General features: G+C 29.1%; 1 long non-coding RNA gene across 2 annotated transcripts; it reads right to left on the bottom strand.

Annotated features, from left to right (window-relative positions):
* Positions 1-3,388: 3,388 nt before the first annotated feature.
* On the bottom strand, positions 3,389-5,290 carry LOC133820035 (uncharacterized). 2 transcript variants are annotated; one of them, XR_009886476.1, is made up of 5 exons: positions 5,097-5,290; positions 4,942-4,994; positions 4,024-4,124; positions 3,626-3,797; positions 3,389-3,523 (listed from the first exon to the last, which is right to left on the bottom strand). It is a non-coding gene; the product is annotated as an uncharacterized LOC133820035 (long non-coding RNA). The 2 variants fall into 2 exon arrangements; XR_009886475.1 differs by lacking the exon at positions 3,389-3,523 and having other exon boundaries at positions 3,610-3,797; positions 5,097-5,273.
* Between the last annotated feature and the right edge of the window lie 710 nt (positions 5,291-6,000).

Here is a 6,000-nt window from a genome sequence, read left to right as displayed (position 1 = left end):
TAAGACGACAATTTTGTAGAGACCGACGTCTCATGTAGAATATGAGAATTTTTTCATTTCTCTATTTTCAACCACTATATTCATTCATAATTTCCTGTGTAATTACAACATAGTTCAGACAAAATCAATAGGCAGACAAAATCAACAGAACTCAGTATGTTCCAAATCTAAAAATTACAAGATCAAAATATACACTTGGAATAACTATGTAAGTGCTAACTAAAAACTACAATTAGTATATTTTTTAATTCTGATTTCAAAAGTTACTCTAGCTATGACTCATGTGCTCAATAAGTTTGGCTGCCCATTCATTTCAAGTTTCATTAATTTCACCAAGTGTATATGTATTCTTCTCACCACACTACAAAACACAAAATAAAAAACTATCACTACTACAAAAAAAGCATTTTAGGGCTCGTATTGTAAGCCTCAAAAAAGTTTTTAGGGTGCTCCCCTTGCGAGCCTTCTATTTAAGAACCTTAAAAAATGAAGTTTTAATCTTTATGATGTTAAAAACACCTTATTAGGACTCGCAATGAGTACCTTCATAAATTATATCTCAATTTTTAAAAAAAATATGTTTACTTTTAATTGAATTGTAATTTATATGATATATATTATATTTTTGAAAGTTTTAAATAAATTTAAATTTTAATAAATATCAATAATAAAATCATATATTAGAAATAAGACCAAGATCCATCCAATAATACAACATACAAACATAGAAGCTTTGTAGCATCCAATGTTCCTATTGGAATAGTACAAACCTGAAATAATTTTAAATAAATTGGAATACACAATTGCAAAGATTAGCTACATGTACACATATAAACTTTTACTCAAATATTCCCCTCAAAGTTCAGCTTAAGGGATCACGTACCATCTGAATAAGCTTTATGTGTCCACTCCAGTTGCAAACCTGTGAAAGATGTGCCTAATTCCATTAAAAGAAACATAGCAGATAGTTAAGCAAATCGCAGATAGTTAACTGAAGAATTCAAAGAAAGCTACATGAGCAAAATAGCATACATAGTAAGCTACCTTAGACTAAGAGACTCACCAAATAATAGGACAATAAGAGATGGCAAGAAGGCACACAAAATGGTGCCAGCCAATTCGCACATTTTAGACAATAAATAAGAAAACAGTGTTCATTCAAATATAGTTTTTCATAAATTATGAAGGGTAATTAAAGGAAAACTAACATCAATGATGTGATGTTTCAATAATATATAAAACCACTGAAACCCATTTCACAAGAATGAGAAACAAAGCAATTAATTACCCAAAATGAAAAAATACATATTTTTAGATATATATATAATAATAATTATATATGTGTGTGCTGTGTTTATGATCCCATTCGAAACAGAGCAACTCATTAATCAACATACAAACAAAAATCTAAAAAATGCAAGCGGATAATTCATGACCCTTTTCCCGTCTCAACTATGGCCCAGTCATATATGTTGTTTCTCACTCTATAATAGTACTGCACTAGTTTTATCATTCTAAAAAATGGCTTGAAAAAATAAAAACCACAAGTCACATGACATATTTGGCTTTATTAAATTTTCAAGCAAAATAGAACATGTATACCATATATAAACCTCAGTCCTTACCTTGGTATCATTCCCTATACATAGACTCAACTAGCAAGTTTAAGCAAAACATAATAATAAAAATGTAACACTCAAAACCCTTTTCATGTATCATTTATATAATTTCATCATGGAAAATTTCAACAGCCAATGCCAATGAGAAACCCCAATTAAACAAAGTTTACTCATCACAACTCAATTAACAATTCTCGTATCTGAGATACAGGAAAAAAATAGAATCACATGATCAATAGTAGAGTTTAGATATCTTTTTTTTTTTGTTATAACTTGTGTCAAACATAGCAACCAAATAGATTAATAACACAACAGAGACAGCTGAACCAGCCAACAAGAACTAGAACAGACAAACTACACCAGGACCTAAACCTGGGAATTACACTAAAAACAAAGTAAACTAACATAATATAAAGGCTAACAGAATAGAGAAATAATCAACAATACAAAAACTTAAGACCCTAGCACACCAGATGTAAATGGATAATGGCATAGACTGACCTTGCTCAAACTCCTTGTGGTCTTGGAATATGCATGTAGGGATATGTTCATTGTTCAGCTCTCCATGGCACCTGTTCTTCCTGCCCATTTAGCCAGATTATGGGCTACTAGTTACAGCTCTTCGAAATGTACTGAACTTCCACCATAGTATACGCCATAAGTTCATAACAATACATTTCATAGTAAATTTTTTAGAAATTTAACATAAAAAAGTAGGCTTCCAATGACAATTAATCTCCATGACCATCAATCTACAACATTGACTTAATGTAGGGAAAAAATGGTTCAAGAATCATAATATATGCAAGCTGATACAGTACCTTAATCCAGGGATTACTTGTGTGTCCTAAGCTTATAAAATTGCTACTGCTGATCAAAATCAAATGAACATACAACAATCAATATATATTAATTGTTACATCATATAAGAGCTTATATGATGTAACAATTAATTATGGTAAAGTGCTTTCACATTCTTCACATCATATCCCAATACCTGTAACAATGTAAAACATTTTTAAGCTGATGAGCAAGTTAAAAAAGAAAAAGAGCATTAATGAATTGTTAATATCTGCATATACCTTCTGAACATAAAAGCATTATTTTCTGAAACAATTTTTTTATTATAAGATCAGAACTGATAGATTGAAAATGAGAAAATACAAAAGCAATATTAGAGACAAATAATCCTCTAGCTTTGGTGTTATTATTATAATTGTCTTGATTATTAATCACAGTTGACTTATATATAGTATAATAGAAAGCAAAAGGAAAACAACTCAATACCTCAGAACCTTCTTTTATGCATTCATCAAACTGCTTTGTTTGCATAATATAAAATACAATCTCAAACCCTCATCATCACGAACGCCACCACCTACAAACATAAAAAAACACAATTGATTTACAACACAGAGAAAGAAATAAATACCCAAAAACACAATTGACTTTCAACAGGAGACAATGTAAACATACATACATTTTTATTATATATATTTATATACTAGTTAGAAGGAAAGTGCGTCGAACGTGCACTCATTTGAATGTTATATATACTCGATTATTTCAAGATATAACAAATATAACTTCATAGTATAAAGACAAGACATTTGAATGCTCATTTCAAAATATTGAGAATACTTTCATAAAGGAATCCAAAAATAATTAACTTTTTCCTGGTAGTTAGAAATAGCTTGATGCGCAACCTAAGTTTTGAAATTGAAGAAACTGTATAGTTATAGTATATCCTTTTATTGAAAAGTGAAATCAAATTTTAACACAAATACATACAGTTCTTATCGAACTAAATGTTTGATCAACTACATTTGCTGCTTTGGCATTAGCAGTTTGTCCAGAGGATGCCATTTTTGAGATGATGATGATGATGTTTTGAATGTTATCCTCTAACCAAAGCAATCACAATTGCAACACATTATTTAGCTACTAAAACTAAAAGGTCATGCACAACATTGCAATGCACATATTTGAATTATTTCAGCAGTTACCTTCTCTCCCATTGCATCTTGGATTAAAAAAAAGTGTCACCAAACATAATGCCAACAATTTCGCTTGTGTTGGTCTCTTTATCAAAGAAAACTATATCTTGTCTCAATATAGTTTTCAGCTACAAACTCATTGCATCCTGTCTCTTTCATGTGGCCATCCAGCAAGCCATCTCTAAACAACATTTACAAACAAAAAAAAGGTGTTAATTGCACTTTACATATATTGGTAGATTATTACAAGCAACTTTTTTAAGCATAAAACAAATTTGGTATGGCTTGAGCATGAGAAGTACTTGTAGAGAATTGTTGTAGCAGCCCCAATTGCCAAGTAAAGAATTTTTATAGAAACCTGATACTATTTTAGAAAAGATAATCAATATAAAATAGTTGTTCTGTACTTGGATCTTCTTGCTTCCTTCTCTTCTTCATCACTGCTAGAAGAATCCTCTGATGAGCTTGACAATGAACTAGATTCAGACGATCTTCTTCTTGAAGAATGCTACAGTAGTAGGACATTTCTTAGACTTGTATTATAGCATTAGAGATTTTTGTAGATAAAACATAAATGAATACCAAATACATACACATAACTATAGAGAAGAGATGCTAGGAATGTGAGTTCAGATAATTTTGCCATGTGTTGTTTTTGTCATGCATTTAAGGAGCATGTTTGATACATTAATAGAATTTCCATTTAGAAATAGTGGGATAATTTATACTATGCAATTCTCCCTCCCTCATATCAAATTCTTTTTTTCATAGACAATCATCAATTCATTCATCTTTTTTCTTTCTATTTTCTATTGTCATCTATTATAAGTGAGAGAGGAGCATTAATCAAGTGAGGCCTAGAAGTAGAAGACAGGACATGTCAAACATGTTTGGAAACTATTTGGAGGTTCCAAATCGTGTTTCACTCTTGCCACTTAAAGTCTCATTTATCATAATTTATATATCAATGAAAATGGTACGCAGCTTTCTAATGAGTTTCATATAGCAAAAAATATAAAAAATAAATAAAGGAGAACTCGAACTTGTTCTTAAAGGGGGGAACTATCTAATCTTATTATCCTAATGAAACAAAAGAATTAGATATGCATGTGCTAATCTTTTCTTGCATAAAAGAAAAGATGTTCCACAACCAGAATCCATCTTTTCTTCCATAGGATTCACTTATTTCAGCATTCATTATTACAGTTTTATTGAGAAGCAGATAAAGTATTGAATTTTGATCAAGAAAGGCATCGAAGAGATTATAACTGGGCAATGAGCACTTATAATGAGTAAACAATTGAAAAATATGACAAGAAAACCACCTTTTTTCTTTTGCGGTTGCTGCTGCGCTTCTTTAGATCTTTCTCCTTCCTATCTAAAATGAAAGATACACAGAAAGAAATACATGAGATGAGATACAGGACAGTACTAATAAGTTGAAAAGAGAAAATGAAGAAGAGAGGTTGACTCCAGTCACAAGATCTGTTGTGGATGTCGAAATAATGGCGGGGTTGCTGTCCTGGGGTCGAACGGCGGCTGGGCTACTGTCTTCGGGTGCTGTTCGGGGTTGTCGAATGAAGGTGGGGGCGCCGTCACAGAGGAGGTATTTGGTAACATAAAACGTATTTGGTAACTCTATTTTTATTTATTATTTTTTAAAATTTTAATTAAAATTTATTAAATTTTGAAAATAGAATTTTTTTCACTTTCAAAATTTTTTTAAACCGTTTTCAACTTTTCCTTTCTTTTTTTTCTCTTCTTCAAATCAACACCTCATATTGTTAAACAAAAAATAAAAATAAAAGTCATCAAAAGTATTTATTATTTTTTGTTTTTAAAAACAAAAATAGTTACCAAATATATTATTTTTTTAAAATAAAGAAACAAAAATAAAATAATATTTCCATTTTTGTGTTTAAAAAATTCAAAAACAAAAATTTTTATTTTATTTTACCAAACTCAAAAATGGAAATATTATTTTTATTTTTGTTTCTTTATTTTTAAAAAATAAAAATATGTTTGGTAACTATTTTTGTTTTTTGTTTTTAAAAACAAAAAATAATAAATGTGTTTGATAAATTTTATTGTTAATTTTTGTTTAACCATATAAAATGAGGTATTGATTTGAAGAAGAGAATAAACAAAAAGAAACAAAAATTCGAAACGGTTTAAAAAAAATTGAAAGTAAAAAAATTCTATTTTCAAAATTTAATGAATTTTAAAATTTTAAAAATAATAAATAAAAATAAAGTTACCAAACACTATTTTATGTTTAATTGTCAAATATTTGATTAATTAAATAAGAAACTATTTTTTAAGTGTTACCAAACAACACTATCATTAATGAATTTTTAATAGAAGAAATATTTTTTATTAAATAT

Source organism: Humulus lupulus, chromosome 1 (assembly GCF_963169125.1).
Source record: "Humulus lupulus chromosome 1, drHumLupu1.1, whole genome shotgun sequence".
Lineage (NCBI taxonomy): Eukaryota > Viridiplantae > Streptophyta > Magnoliopsida > Rosales > Cannabaceae > Humulus > Humulus lupulus.
This window is presented reverse-complemented; position numbering and strand designations above follow the sequence as displayed.